Source organism: Hordeum vulgare, chromosome 6H (genome assembly GCF_904849725.1).
Source record: "Hordeum vulgare subsp. vulgare chromosome 6H, MorexV3_pseudomolecules_assembly, whole genome shotgun sequence".
NCBI lineage: Eukaryota > Viridiplantae > Streptophyta > Magnoliopsida > Poales > Poaceae > Hordeum > Hordeum vulgare.
Window position 1 is genome coordinate 327,448,403 of NC_058523.1, and position 17,251 is coordinate 327,465,653.

Here is a 17,251-nt window from a genome sequence, read left to right on the forward strand (position 1 = left end):
TCATGGACGGATCGGGAAAATATCGGACAATATTTCCCGGGTCTCTGGCTACTACCGGACACGCGGAACGGATAGAAAAGTTCGATGTTCGCTATGATAGAGACGTGTGACACACGAACGGATAGTGTATCCCGGTTCGTCTCATTTTTCTGATCAACTTTCATGTATAAAATATTTTCATCCGAGTTATGAATTATTTTCAATGATTTTACAAAGATTTAGCGACATTCTGAAATTATTTAACTAATAAATAAACAAGATATTCTTTTGTCACCTAGTGCTTCTCTAGCCACACACTATGACAGTGGGACCACGGGGTCCAGTCAGCATGCCTAGTCAGTAGTTGACTAGTCAAAGTTTGACTGGTCAACAGGGTCAATGGACACACATGTCATAGACTACTCACACTAATTAAGCCAATTAGTTAGATCACTAATTAACTTATTATCACATTTATTTAAAAACTCTTTTCTTTTACTGAAAGAGGTCGGCCTACCTATCATACTCAGCTTAAACTATTAATGATACAATTAAACAAATTAATTTTAAGTAACCAAATTAATTACTTTTATTAACTAGACAAATTAATCAAAAGTTAATTGAGTCAACTAATTGATTAGTCACTTAATTAATTTATTAACTAAAATAATTAATTTATTAAGTATTCATTTATATAATATTATTATTCTTTTATATTTTCATACTACTATATATATATATATAACTACCATTCTGTTAACAGGGGCATGCGCCCCTGTTGTCATCCACTTGGGCGGGTTACCCCAAACTAATCTATCCAAGGCCACCGAGGAGAGGTTAGGCTGAGCCGACCATGTCGAGAGGCTCCTCGCGAGGCCAGCGAGCATGTCGGACGGGCCAACGACTCGAGGAGTAGGCCGGGAGCGGCAGCATACACGGGAACAGTAGCACATGCGCGACGAGGTAACGGACGGCATGAGGCACTGAAGGGGGCCAGGGGTTGCTGTGGTTGCGATAGCTAGGGGGAATGGGGTGACGTGCCGGGGCGCGACCAGCGCCGGGGCTCGCCGGACGGACCCGGAAGGTTGCGCCGGCCGGAGAAGGGTGAGGTCATCGAAGCGAGAGGGGAGAAGATGAGGGAGGCGCTCACATCCTGCGCGGGGTAGAGGCAGCGTGCTCGAGGAGGGGCGAGGAGGTGCTGGTGGTGAGGAGGAGGCCGGGGGAGGTCCGGTGGTTGCCGACGGGGATCAGCGACGCGCCGAGGCCACACGGGGCCTGGCCATGGCGGGGTTAGGGCGCCGGCGATGGCCGAGAGGGCAATGGCAGCGACCACCGATGCTAGTGGGCGTCAGAGGGCCTGATGGTGGCCTGTGCCGGGCAGGCGCGTCGGAGGGCTCAGGGGCTCGATGGGGAGCATGGGTCGAGGAGGGGGGTGCGCTCTAGGAGCCGCCGCCATTTTTGGGTGAGAGAGGAAGTTTGGGAGCGTGGGGAAAGAGTGGGGCGAGTGGGGAGGGTTAGGGTTGCGGGTGGGGAGGGCATAGCCCTCGGGGTGGGCCGGTGGAGGGGAGGTGGGCGAGCGAGAAGGAAGGATGTGGGCCACGGCCCACAGGAAGTGGGGGGCTTAGTCTTTTTCTTTTTAATTATATATTTTTTTCTTCTCTTTTCTATTTTCTTTTTAAAACAATAGTATCTTAGTTTTATAAAACATATAAATTATACCAATAATTATAATGCATTAATAGACGACATCACAAAAGTTTGTGATTTAATGGAAGTGGTTTGGAATTTCTATAATTTAAATGGCATTTTCATAATAGTTTTGGCCTTGGTTTTAATTGTTTTGAGGCACTTAAACAATTGATAAAAATATTTCTTATGATTATATAAATATCAGGGGATTATTTGCAACGCCAATATGATTTTATGTTTTCAGCTTTGCAAAGTTATTAAAACCACTTTTCAAATTATTTTCAAAAAAAATTAGGAAAAAGAAATGAGGTTTGATCCCATTGTGATCAAGCATGGATTAGTAAAATGGAATGGCCTAATCCTCATAGTTACCGTAGCTTAAATACCGGGGTGTCACAATTCTCCACCAATAAAAGATATTGTCGTCACGAGAATTAAGAGATAGAGGTAAGAGGGAAACGTTTAGTTACAAAATTCTAATGCGTCTTCTCGGTCTTGGTTGCTCTCATCGACGGGGTTAGTCCTTCTTGTTGATGTATGTTGGGTAACGTAGCAAAAATTCAAAATTTTCCTACGCCATATTCAGATCTTCCTATGGAGAGACCAACAACGAGAGAGGGGCGAGAGCATCTTCATACCTTTGAAGATTGCTAAGCGGAAGCGTTGCTAGAATGCGGTTGATGGAGTCGTACTCGTTGGGATTCAGATCGCGGTGTGATTCCGATTTAGTGCCGAACCACGGCACCTCTGTGTTAAACACATGTGCAACCCAGTGACGTCTCCCGCACCTTGATCCAGCAAGGAGGAGGGAGAGGTTGGGGAAGAGCTCCGGCAGCACGATGACGTGGTGGCGATGGAGCGACAAGGTCTCCCAGCAGGGCTTCGCCAAGCACCGTGGGAGATGAGGAAGAAGAGAAGCAGGGATGCGGTGAGAGAGAGTTGAAATTGTGTGTATCCAATGGCCAACACCCCCACTATATATAGGGAGAAGGGGAGGGTGGCGCCCCCCTTAGGGTTCCCACCCCTAAGGGGTGCGGCAGCCGTAGATGGGATGCCAGGGCGGCGGCCAGGAGGGGAGGAGGGGGTGGCGCACCCCGTGGTGGGCCTAAGGCCCACCTGACTTAGGGTTTCCCCCCTTCCCTCTCTTAGCGCCTTGGGCTGGGTGTGGGGGGCGCACCAGCCCACCCAAGGGCTGGTTCCCTCTCACACTTGGCCCATGTAGCCTTTCGGGGCTGGTGGCCCCTCCTGGTGGGCCTCCAGAACCCTTCTCGTGGTCCCGGCACGTTGCCGGTGGTGCCCGAAACATTTTCGGCGTCCAAACACATCCATCCTATATATCAATCTTTACCTCCGGACCATTCCGGAGCTCCTCGCGATGTCCGGTATCTCATTCGGGACTCCAAACAACCTTCGGTAACCTCGTATAACAATTCCCTATAACCCTAGCGTCATCGAACCTTAAGTGTGTAGACCCTATGGGTTCGGGAGGCATGCAGAGATGACCGAGACACCTCTCCGGCCAATAACTATCAGCGGGGTCCGGATGCCCATGGTGGCTCCCACATGTTCCACGATGATCTCATCGGATGAACCACGATGTCAAGGATTCAATCAATCCCGTATACAATTCCCTTTGTCTGTCGGTATAGAACTTGCCCGAGATTCAATCATCGGTATCCTTATACCTTGTTAAATCTCGTTACGGGGAAGTCTCTTTACTCGTTCCGCAGCACATCATCCCGTGACTAACTCCTTAGTCACACTGAGCTCACTATGATGATGTTCTACCGAGTGGGCCCAGAGATACCTCCCCGTCACACAGAGTGACAAATCCCGATCTCGATTCGTGCCAACCAAACAAACACTTTTGCAGATACCTGTAGTGCACCTTTATAGTCACCCAGTCACGTTGTGACGTTTGATACACCCAAAGCACTCCTACGGTATCCGGGAGTTGCACAATCTCACGGTCGAAGGAAAAGACACTTGACATTAGAAAAGCTTTAGCATACGAACAACATGATCTAGTGCTATGCTTAGGATTGGGTCTTGTCCATCAAATCATTCTCCTAATGATGTGATCCCGTTATCAATGACATCCAATGTCCATGATCAGTAAACCATGATCATCTGTTGATCAACAAGCCAGCCAACTAGAGGCTTGCTAGGGACACATTGTGATCTATTTATTCACACAAGTATTACTGTTTCCTGTTAATACAATTATAGCATGAACAAAAGATGATTATCATGAACAAGGAAATATGATAATAACCATTTTATTATTGCCTCTAGGGCATATTTCCAACAGTCTCCCACTTGCACTAGAGTCAATAATCTAGTTACATTGTGATGAATCGAACACACATAGCGTAGTGGTGTTGATCATGTTTTTCTCGAGGAAAAGGTTTCGTCAACGAGTCTGCAATATTCAGATACGTGTGTACTTTACAAATATCTTTGACTCCTCTCTGGATCTGGTCCTGGATGGAGTTGTAGCAGCGTTGGATGTGCTTGGTCTTCCGGTGAAATCTGGGCTCCTTGGTTATGGCAATGGCTCCAGTCTTATCACAGAAGAGTGTCATCGGACCTCACGCGCTTACAACCACTCCAAGGTCGGTGATGAACTCCTTCATCCAGATCCCTTCACGAGATGCTTCCGAAGCAGCTATCTACTCCACTTCACATGTAGATGTTGCCACGACGTCTTGCTTGCTGCTGCACCAGCTCATTGCCCCGCCATTCAAAACATACACGTATACGGTTTGTGACTTAGAGTCATCCGGATCTGTGTCGAAGCTAGCATCGACCTAACCCTTTACAACGAGCTCTTCGTCACCTCCATAAACGAGAAACATCTCCTTAGTCCTTTTCAGGTACTTAAGGATATCCTTCACCGTTGTCCAGTGTTCCACACCGGGATCACTTTGGTACCTCCCCACCAAACTTATGGCAAGGTTTATATCAGGTCTGGTACATAGCATGGCATACATTTGAGAGCCTACGGCTGAAACGTAGGGGAGAGTACCCATCTTCTCTCTATCTGCTGTCATGGTCGGTGACTGAGTCTTACTCAATCTGTTAACTTGCAAAACTGGCAAGAACCCCTTCTTCGAGTTTTCCATATTGAACTTCTTCAATATATTGTCAAGGTATGTACTTTGTGAAAGACCTATGAGGCGTCTCGATCTATATCTATAGATCTTGATGCCTAATATGTATGCAGCTTCTCCAAGGTCCTTCATTGAAAAACTCTTGTTCAAGTAGGCCTTTATGCTCTCCAATAACTCTATATTATTTCCCGTCAATAATATGTCATCCACATATAGTATGAGAAAAGCTATAGAGCTCCCACTCACTTTCTTGTACACACAGACTTCTCCATAAACCTCTATGAACCCAAATGCTTTAATCACCTCATTAAAGCGAATGTTCCAACTCCGAGATGCTTGCACCAGCCCATAGATGGAGCGCTGGAGCATACATACCTTTTTAGCACTCTTAGGATCGACAAAACCTTCTGGTTGCATAATATACAACTCTTCCTTAAGATACCCATTAAGGAACGCTATTTCGACGTCCATTTGCCAAATTTTATTATCATGAAAAGCAACAATTGCTAACATGATTCGGACTGACTTCAGCTTCGCTACGGGAGGAAAGGTCTCATCGTAGTCAACTCTGTGAGTTTGTTGAAAATCCTTTGTGACAAGTCAAGCTTTATAAACGGTCACATTACTGTTTGCGTCAGTCTTCTTCTTGAAGTTCCAATTATTTTCTATGGCTCGCCGATCATCGGGCAAGTCCACCAAAGTCCATACTTTGTTCTCATACATGGATCGTATCTCGGATTTCATGGCCTCAAGCCATTTGTTGGAATCCGGGCCCGCCATCACTTCTTCATAGTTGGAAGGTTCAGCGTTGTCTAACAACATGATTGCCATCACAGGGTTGCCGTACGACTCTGGTGCAGAACGTACCCTTGTGGACCTTCGTGGTTCAGTAGCAACTTGATTCGAAGCTTCATGATCATCATCATTAACTTCCTCTCCAGTTGGCGCAGGCGCCAGAGGAACAATTTCCCAGGCTGCGCTACTCTCTGGTTCGAGAGTGGGTACGATTACCTCATCAAGTTCTACTTTCCTCCCACTTACTTCTTTCGAGAGAAACTCTTTCTCTAGAAAGGATCCGTTCTTGGCAACAAAGAACTACTCTCCGGTTCTTTCCTCCCACTTACCTTCGGATCTAAGATAGAAGGTATACCCAATAGTTTCCTTAGGGTATCCTATGAATACGCATTTCCTAGCTTTGGGTTTGAGCTTTTCTGGTTGAAGTTTCTTCACATAAGCATCGCAGCCCCAAACTTTTAGAAACGACAACTTAGGTTTCTTGCCAAACCATAATTCATACGGTGGCGTCTCAACGGATTTAGACGGTGCCCTATTTAAAGTGAATGTTGCAGTTTCCAATGCGTATCCCCGACATGATAGCATAAGTCGGTAAGAGACATCATAGATCATAACATATCTAGTAAAGTGTGAGTACGACGTTCAGACACTCTATTACGTTGCGGTGTGCCAGGCGGCGTCAGTTGTGAAACAATTCCACATCTCCTTAGGTGTGTGCCAAACTCGTGACTCAAATATTCTCCTCCACGATAGATCGTGGACACTTTATTTTCTTGTCACATTGATTCTCAACCTCACTCTGAAATTCCTTTAACTTTTCAAATGTTTCAGATTTGTGCTTCATCAAGTAGATATACCCATACCTGCTCAAATCATCGGTGAGAGTGAGAACATAACGATACCCACCGCGAGCTTCAACGTTCATTGGACCACACACATCAGTATGTATTATTTCCAATAAGTCGGTTGCTCTCTCCATTATTCTTGAGAATGGAGTCTTAGTCATCTTACCCATGAGGCACGGTTCGCATGTGTCAAATAATTCAAAGTCAAGAGAATCTAACAGTCCATCCGTATGGAGTTTCTTCATGCGCTTAACACCGATATGACCAAGGCGGCAGTGCCACAAGTATGTGGGACTATCATTATCAACTTTACATATTTTGGTATTCACGCTATGAATATGTGTAACATCACGATCAAGATTCATCAAGAATAAACCATTCACCAACGGAGCCTGACCATAAAACATATCACTCATATAAATAGAACAACCATTATTCTTTGACTTAAATGAGTAGCCGTCTCGCATTAAACAAGACCCTGATACAATCTTCATTCTCAAAGCTGGTACTTAATAAGAATTATTAACGTTTAAAACTAATCCCGAAGGTAGATGTAGAGGCAGCGTGCTGATACGTCTCCAACGTATCTATAATTTTTGATGGTTCCATGCTATTATCTTGTCAAACTTTGGATGTTTTGTATGCCTTTTATATCTTTTTTGGGACTAACTTATTAACTCTGTGCAAAGTGCCAGTTCCTATTTTTCCGTGTTTTTGACCCTTTTTAGAGGAGAATATTAAACGGAGTCCAAACGGAATAAAACCTTCAAAAAGATTTTTTCCGGAACAGAAGATACGCAGGGAGCGTGAGAACCAAGGCAGAGGCCACAAGACCCCTAGGCGCGGCCAGGGGGACCGCTCCTAGAAGGCTTGTGGGCCCCCTGTGGCTCGTCTGCCCTACTTCTTCCGCCTATAAATCCCCGAAAAATCCAAAACCACGGGAGAGATCCACGAAAATACTTTTCCGCCGCCACAAGCTTCTGTCTCCGCAAGATCTCATCTAGGGCACGTTCTGGTGCCCTGCCGGAGGGGGGATTCAGATACGGAGGGCTTCTTCATCAACACCATTTCCTCTCCGATGATGGGTGAGTAGTTCAGCATAGACCTTCAGGTCCATAGCTAGTAGCTAGATGGCTTCTTCTCTCTCTTGGATCTTCAATACAAAGTTCTACATGATCTTCATGGAGATCTTTCCGATGTAATATTCTATTGCGGTGTGTTTGTCGAGATCCGATGAATTGTGGATTTATGATCAGATTATCTATGAATCTTATTTGAGTTTCTTCTGATATCTTATATGCATGATTTCATATCCTTGTAATTCTCTTCGAGTTGTGGGTTTTGTTTGGCCAACCTGATATATGATTCTTGCAATGGGAGAAGTGCTTGGTTTTGGGTTCATACCGTGCAGTGACCTCACCCAGTGACAGAAGGGGTAGCGAGGCACGCATCATGTTGTTTCCATCAAGGGTAAATTATGGGGTTTATATCTATTGCATGAATTTATCCCTCTACATCATGTCATCTTTCTTAAGGCGTTACTTTGTTCGTCATGAATTCAATACACTAGATGCATGCTGGATAGTGGTCGATGTGTGGAGTAATATTAGTAGATGCAGAAAGTATCAGTCTACTTGTCTCGGACGTGATGCCTATATGTATGATCATTGCCTTAGATATCGTCATGACTTTGCGCGGTTCTATCAATTGCTCGACAGTAATTCGTTAACCCACCGTAATATTTGCTATCTTGAGAGAAGCCTCTAGTGAACACTATGGACCCCGGGTCTACTTCACATCTTATTTTCATCCTTACACTTTTACTTTGTTGCACTTTCCGCCTTCAGATCTCACCTTGCAATCAATCGTGAAGGGATTGACAACCCCTTTGTAGCGTTGGGTGCAAGTTTGCTGTTTTTGCACAGGTACATCGGTGCTTCATCTTGATACTCCTAATGGATTGATACCTTGGTTCTCAAAACTGAGGGAAATACTTACTGCTACTGTGCTGCATCACCCTTTCCTCTTCAAGGGAAAAAACCGATGCAAGCTCAAGAGGTAGCAAGAAGAATTTCTGGCGCCGTTGCCGGTGAGCATCAAGTGAAGCTTATCCAAGTAAGTGTCGCAAACTCATCTCTTGCATTTACTTTTTTGCCTGTCGTTTTCCTCTCCCCCACTTCTGAAAAACAAAAATTTACAAAAATATTTTCCTTTTTCGTTCGCCCTTTTCTTTCGCTTGCTTTCTGTTCGCTTGTGTGCCTGTCTGCTTGCTGAAGTCACCATGACTGAAAACACCAAACTTTGTGACTTCTTGAATACTAATAATAATGATTTTATTAGTACTCCGATTGCTCCTGCCACTAGTGCGGAATCATATGAAATTAATGCTGCTTTGCTGAATCTTGTTATGAAAGAGTGATGACCCACAAGTATAGGGGATCAATTGTAGTCCTTTCGATAAGTAAGAGTGTCGAACCCAACGAGGAGCAGAAGGCTCTAATAAACGGATTTCAGCAAGGTAATAACTGCAAGCACTGAAAGTAGCGGTAACAAGTGATTGTGTAGCGAGGTGAAACGTAGCGAGCAAAAAGTAACAAGTAACAAGTAGTAGCAACGGTGCAGCAAGTGGCCCAATCCCGTTTGTAGCAAGGGACAAGCCTGAACAAAGTCTAATAGGAGGAAAAACGCTCCCGAGGACACACGGGAATTTCTGTCATGCTAGTTTCATCATGTTAATACGATTCACGTTCGTTACTTTGATAGTTTCATATGTGGGTGGACCGGTGCTTGGGTACTGCCCTTACTTGGACAAGCATCCCACTTATGATTAACCTCTCTCGCAAGCATCCGCAACTACAAAATAAGAATTAAGACAAAGTCTAACCATAGAATTAAACTAGAGGATCCAAATCAGCCCCTCACGAAGCAACACATATACTGGGGTTTAAGCTTCTGTCACTCCAGCAACCCATCATCTACTTAGTACTTCCCAATGCCTTCCTCTAGGCCCAAATATGGTGAAGTGTTATGTAGTCGACGTTCACATAACACCACTAGAGGAAAAGACAACATACAACATATCAAAATACCGAACAAATATCAAATTCACATGACTATTATTAACATGACTTATCCCATGTCCTCAGGAACAAAAGTAACTACTCACAAGACATAATCATAATCATCACCAGAGGTGTAATGAATAGCATCATGGATCTGAACATAAACTCTTCCACCAAGTAATCTAACTAGCATCAACTACAAAGAGTAATCAACACTATTAGCAACCTTACAAGTACCAATCGGAGTTGCGGGACGAAGATTGGTTACAAGAGATGAACTAGGGATTGGAGAGGAGATGGTGCTGATGAAGATGTTGATGAAGATGCCTCCCCTCCGACGAGAGGAGTGTTGGTGATGACGATGGCGACGATTCCCCCCTCCGGGAGGGAAGTTTCCCTGGCACGATCATGCTGCCGGAGCTCTAGATTGGATCTGCTCAAGTTCCGCCTCGTGGCTGCGGCGAAACCATGAAAAAGCTCCCTATTCATTTTTTCCAGACCAGGACGCTTCATATAGAAAAAGAGGGGGGCTATTGGGACTTTAGACAGCCCACAAGCTTACCCACCGCCACCAGGGGGGTGGTGGCGGAGTGGGGGCTTGTGCGGACTTGGTGGCCCCCCTCCGGTAGTTCTTTCGCTCAGTATTTTTAATATATTCCAGAAAAAATCCACGTAAATTTTCAGGGCATTTGGAGATGTGCAGAATAGTGGACTAGGATTTGCTCCTCTTCCAGTCCAGAATTCCAGCTGCCTGAATTCTCCCTCTTCAAATAAACCTTGCAAAATAAGAGAGAAAAGGCATAAATATGGTACCACAAGTAATATAACAGCCCAAAGAGCAATAAATATCAACATGAAAGCATGATGCAAAATGGACGTATTAAAGAGCAATTCTCTGGCCTTCCTAGTGAAGATGCCGCATCCCACCTTAATACCTTCATTGAGCTTTTCAATATGCAAAAGAAGAAAGATGTGGATAATGATGTGATTGAATTGAAGCTATTTCTGTTCTCATTGCGAGATCGAGCAAAAACTTGGTTTTCATCTTTGCCCAAAAATAGTATTGATTCTTGGAACAAGTGCAAAGATGCTTATATATCCAAGTATTTTCCGCTGGCTAAATTATCTCTCTTCGTAATGATATCATGAATTTTAAGCAACTTGATCATGAACATGTTGCACAATCTTGGGAGAGAATGAAACTGATGATTAGAAATTGTCCCACTTATGGCTTGAGTCTTTGGATGATTATACAAATCTTCTACGCTGGTTTGAATTTTGCTTCTTGAAATATCTTGGACTCCGCCTCCGGTGGAACCTTCATGGAAATAACATTAGGAGAAGCTAGAAAACTCCTAGATAATATCATGACAAACTATTCTCAGTGGCACACTGAAAGGTCACCTAGTAGTAAAAGGGTACATGCTATAGAAGAAATTAACTCGTTGAGTGCTAAGATGGATGAGTTAATGAAATTGTTTGCTAGTAAAGGTGCTCCTTTAGATCCAAATGATATGCCCTTGTCTTCCTTGATTGAGAGTAGCAATGAGAGCTTGGACGTTAATTTTGTTGGTAGGAATAATTTTGGCAACAATAATGCTTTTAGAGGAAAGTATATTCCTAGGCCTTTTCCTACTAATCCCTCTAATAACTTTGGCAACTCCTACAACAATGCTGATGGAAATTAAAATAAATTACCCTCTGATATAGAGAGTAATATCAAAGAGTTTATCAACTCACAAAAGATTTTCAATGCGTCCATAGAATAAAAACTACTCAAAATTGATGATTTGGCTAGGAGCGTTGATAGAATGTCTATTGATATTGATGCTTTGAAAGTTATATGTGCTCCTCCCAAGATCAATATGGATGAAACTTTGAAAGCTATGCATGTTTCCATGAATGAGAGTAAAGAAAGAACTGCCCAAAATCGTGCTAGACATGAATGGCTTAAAAAGGCGTGTTCTCGTGATGAGAATCACGAAGATCTTAAAGTGTTTGGTGTGACTCCCATTGAATCCTTGTTTTCTAGTGTCAAACCTTGTGATGATGGGGCTGGATATGAATCCACCTTGGTTGAAAAACGCCCCAATGATTCGGAGTCTATCTATCTTGATGCTAAAAGCATAGAAAGTGGAGTAGAGGATATCAAAACTTTGAGTAGCAAGGAAACTACTACTTTGGATTTCAAGGAATTCAATTATGATAGTTGCTCTTTGATTGAATGTATTTCCTTGATGCAATCCATGCTAAACTCTCCACACGCTTATAGCCAAAACAAAGCCTTTACCGATCATATCGTCGATGCTATGATAAAATCTCTTTTTAGAGAAACTTGAATTGGAAGTTTCTGTCCCTAGAAAAATTCATGATGAGTGGGAACCTACTATCAAAATCAAGATTAAAAACTATGAATGCAATGCTTTGTGTGATTTGGGTGCTAGTGTTTCCGCGATTCCAAAGTCTTTATGTGATGTTCTAGGCTTTAATGAGATTGATGAGTTCTCTCTTAATTTGCATCTTGCGAATTCTACTGTTAAGAAACCCATGGGAAGGATCAATGATGTTCTTATTATTGCAAATAGGAACTATGTGCTCGTGGATTTCATTATGCTTGATATTGATTGCAATCCTACATGTCCTATCATTCTTGGTCGACCTTTCGTATGGACTATTGGTGCTATCATCGATATGAAGGAGGGGAATATTATATTTCAATTTCCATTAAATAAGGGCATGGAACATTTTCCTAGAAAGAAAAAAAAGATTGCCTTATGAATCCACGATGAGTGCTACTTATGGTTTGAGCACCAAAGACGACGATACGTGATTCTATCACCTTATGCCTAGCTAAGGGCGTTAAACAATAGCGCTTGTTGGGAGGCAACCCAATGAATTTATCTTTGCTTTTTTTCTTTCTGTTTTGTTGCGTCCACACCATCATAATTCTGTTACAATTGTGTCTTTTGTGTTTATTTTTGTGTTTGAGCCAAGTAAAACCTTTATGACTAGTTTGGTGATGGTTGTTTGAACCTTTAGACAAAAACTTTTTGCTCACGAAATTATTTTTCATTTTTAGCCAGAAAGAGCTTTTGAGTTGATTATTTTTGCCTCTGGTTGATATTCCAATTGCCCAAATTTTCGTAATTGTTCAGAATTTTTGAGATACCAGAAGTATACGAAGTATACAAATTGCTACAGACTGGTCTGTTTTTGATAGATTCTGTTTTTGTTGTGTTGGTTGCTTATTTTGATGAAACTATGGATAGTATCGGGGGTATTAGCCATGGAAAAGTGATAATACAATAATCTAACACCAATATAAATAGAAATCAAGTTTCCTATAGTACCTAAAGAGGTGGTAGTTTGTTTTCTTGTGCTAATGATATCACGAGTTTATGTTTAAGTTTTGTGTTGTGAAGTTTTCAAGTTTTGGGTGATGTTCTCATGGACAAAGGGATAAAGAGTGGAAAGAGCTCAAGCTTGGGGATGCCCAAGGCATCACAAGCCAAATTCAAGGACACCAAAAATCCTAAGCTTGAGGATGCCCCGGTAAGGCATCCCCTCTTTCGTCTTCAATCCATCGCTAACATTACTTGGAGCTATATTTTTATTCACCACATGATATGTGTTTTGCTTGGAGCGTCTTGTATCGTAGGAGTCTTTTCTTTTTGTTGTATCACAATTATCCTTGCTACATACCTTTTGAGAGAGACATGCACTCATCATGAATTTGCTAGAATACTCTTTGAGCTTCGCTTATATCTTTTGAGTTATGCAATTTAGCTCACATGTGCTTCACTTATATCTTTTGAGCTACATAACTTTGCTCTAAGTGCTTCACTTAGATCTTTGAGAGCACGGCGGTGTCATATTTTGGAGAAATAAGAACTCTCGATCTTCACTTATATCTTTTTGAGAGTGATCTCTCTGAGTAACTTGGTAGTTGGCTTGTGCTATGAAAGTAGTCCCAAAGGTGCACTACAAGAAATAAGGTCAATTATGACTCCCTATATTGGTCACTAATTCGTCATTTACGTTGTTTATTGACCTTTTTTTGACCAAATTTACAACGTCAACAGTTGGTCGTCAAGAATGAACAAACATGACCTTTCTAAACTTTTGGTCGCAGGCCTCTATCGACCAAAATTTTGGTTTGGTCATTACTCATTTGTGTGAGCCACGTAGGATCTGACGTGGCCAAGCTGACGTGGCATTGCTAGTGACCAAATAAAATCATCATAAATTTCAGATCCCTGTCCACCAATCTAGCTACATGGGCCTGACCCAATACCTATTTTACTATTAAAATTGTCTGATTTGTTTGGGTTGAAGACATTTTTTTGCTAGAAGCACGCATACCTCAGGATAGGCCCAGTAAAAAAACATACAACAGAATAAAAGATTGCAAATAAAATGTATATTTTATTTCAGTAGCATATCACATCAAATACAATACATCATCCACCGACTTCACGCATTAAGGTTCAACGCCTAATAAGGGCACATCAAAATAAATTTACATGTGCACAAGAGAATACTTCTGTAAGTGTAAGTAAACAGAAAAAGTTTCCAACAAATGCACAATCGCACATAAAGAGAGTTCCACAAAGATTGGATGAGAACCACAAGTTTCTTCTCATCCTCTTCCTCTGCACAATATGCTCTTGCCATTGCCGTCTGCAAGAAAAAAATGATGGTAAGGCTGCATATACTTTGTATACTTCGAACTAGAGTATATAGATTCTAGTATATATGTTGCAAAATAGTTATTACTGTTGTACGTGTGTATATATATCGATGGTGTGACGCTACTTGTTTGCACTATAGTATAGCTACGTGGACACATGTAGTATATGTTTGTATACCTGATACTATATTGACAACAAACCGAACCGACTACCGGACACAAAATACTGGCATATATGGACATAGTAAATGGACTATAAAAAACAGATTCAGATAACAGCAAATTGTGAAAAAGTATCTTTAATAGTGCCGTAAATAAACTTAAAACAGCGATCAACAGTAGCACGTAAACTAGAAGACAAAGAGAGAAAAGGGAAAAAAAATAACCTACTTACATGGATAGAGAAAATGGACTTCAAACAACAAGTAAATGAGAAAACGTCAAATATTATTGGAAAATAAACTTGCTAATGTGATGAACAATAGCTGGAATTAAAATAGAAAACCCCTACATACATAGACACAAAGAGTTGAGGGGAAAAACTAGATGACAGACTAAAATCAAGAGAGAATAGGGAATTGCATTACGTACACACAGAGACGGAAAATATCGGAACACAAAGAAAAAATACACCTACCTAGAATAAAGAAAGGAACGGACTGAAGACTGTAAAACATATACATGTACACTCTGTATACTACTGTAAGCCTATGTATTACTTGTTGTTTCTAAAAAAAGGAACGGATTGAAGACTGTAAAGGAACATATTTTTTTTCTTTCCAAAAAGACATAAATTAACGTGGGAAATAGGGTATGGATCATCTTCAGCAAAGTCACTTGGCAAAAATTGCCTCCAAAATCATCAGTGTCAAAAGAACATTGTATGCGAATATTCGGCTACGCATGAACCAGTCAACAAAAACAGAGTCACATTGCAAATTCAACTACAGTAAAAAGCTTACTTACCTGAACATACTGGGACACAATTACAGGGAGGGTCTCAAGAAAGCATCCAACTTGTCATGCAACACATTTGCATCTCCCAGCCGTTCTTGTTACTCCAATTCCTCCCCTGCAACTCGTGGCCACTGGACACACTCGAACCAGAGGTGTTCGATGTTCCATCCAGCCTATGCACGGCAGTAATTAGTAAGGAGAAAGGTATGACTTAAAACCTAATCCTCACGTAGCAAAATAAAATGGTAAAAATATGAACTTCAGGAAACCAACAAAGCAAGCAGGAAAAAATTATTGCAGCTAGCTCATACATCTTCCTTTTTCTAACCACACATAAACCAAACCAATGTATCATGTTCTGGGGAACGCGCTGGCGGCGGCGACTGATCCTCATGATAAACTTTGAAGGTATCATGTTTTTCTGACCTGAGAAGCCCTTCAGGATCAAATGGGGCCTAGCACCATGAGGGGGCATCATGAGGGAGTGGCCCATTTTGTGGTGAATCAATGCTGCATTGCTCTCACAAGAGAGAGGAGTTAATACAGACTGAACAAAGGTGACGAAGGAGCATTATGCAAGCTCTTGATTTTATTAGAACCTGGGATCGTGCATAAACCGGTCGACCGTAGAGATCCTGGATGCCTAAGATTTTGCGGTCAATCATGACAACTGCATTGCAGCCTGGCCAGAGTCACCTCGTACACCACATTTGATCTGATATAAGTTACGATTTTGAAGCTCATCAGTTCTACTGTCATCTATAATACTGCTAGATATATTCTTAGCATGAAAAATAAATGTGAAAGTGGAACTTACAGTGAACGTTTTCTTTGTGGAACCAGGATCTCATATCCGATACTCCCAGTTGGGAACGTAGGTACCATACAAGAGGGCCATGTAGGCGATTGTGATGAGCAAGCCTGCGAGTCTAGCAGAACAATACCGAATGGTAATTTCAGAAACACAACTTGCTCATACTAAGTCCTTTAAATATGTCATCTGGATCAGTGATTTTTATTTTTATTTTTTATTGGGTTCTTAAAGGTTTGAACTCACAGTTGATATCTGTATCTCTTGATCAAATCAAGTCCAGAATCTGCATCATCTTCTCCTTTGAGCCAAATCTGACACAGTGCTGTGACAAGATAAGCTATTGTGATTCTCTGCAACCAAGCAGGCACCACAAATCATAAGTCATCCCACATTTAGTTGAACTGTTGATGCAGAATAATGTATTGCATATGCCGCTTACCTGCAGTATACCCATCAAACGTATTTGTGCAATATCAACCCCAAAAGTAAGGCTACGAACTCCTTGAAAAAATCCACCTGTGCAACACAGCAGAACAAGAAACTAAACATCAAACATTATGTCGAATTGAATGTACCGTCATCCTGTTCAGGAACAATCCTAATTAATACCTTGTAGAACAAAACCAACACAGAATAGCTTCAGTGCACGAAGTGTTGCCTTTCGAGTCGGATCCAATTTGTCCGACACTCTCTGCATGCATCACGGGATGACGCAATTAGGTGTAAGCAACAACAAGTCATGAATGTCACACCAGTGTTAGCTCGACAGAACGAAAGTAAATGTCATGGTCGTGTTGTTGTCAGTGTGTACCTTGTACGTTAGAGCTAGGGCGACCCCAACAATGAAAAGGAAAAAAGGCATGACGAAATCAGCTTTGGTTACACCTTCCCAAGGGGAGTGGTTCATTGCTGGGAGAAATGATCCAGCGTCGTCCACTATGAACATAAGCTGCAGCAATGAAAACAACAGTTAACTTTTATTTCACCCATTTTGTTAACAGAGATGGAAGAACAATAGATTAGAAGGGCGCAGAATGATTTATGTAAAGTATATAGAGTTGTACTGTGTATTCCATGCAGTAACAAGTTCTATTCTACCATTTCCTAGGGGACTAGTTAGAAGTTTCCAATGTCTAAGCCAAGCATCTGCAAATATACTGGAGACCTTTCTATATTAAACAACCATCCCACTTGTTACATACCTGATGGCACGAGGGTGAGAGCCGCAGCGAGCACCACCTTCACACGGCTTGAACCTGCACATCGGGGCGCTCATGCCACCATGGATGTGGATCTGAACCGGCTGC

At 42.2% G+C, this 17,251-nt stretch overlaps 1 pseudogene; it reads right to left on the reverse strand.

The window, feature by feature from the left end:
• Positions 1-15,006: 15,006 nt before the first annotated feature.
• Positions 15,007-16,908, reverse strand: LOC123405451 (annotated as a pseudogene).
• Positions 16,909-17,251: the final 343 nt, after the last annotated feature.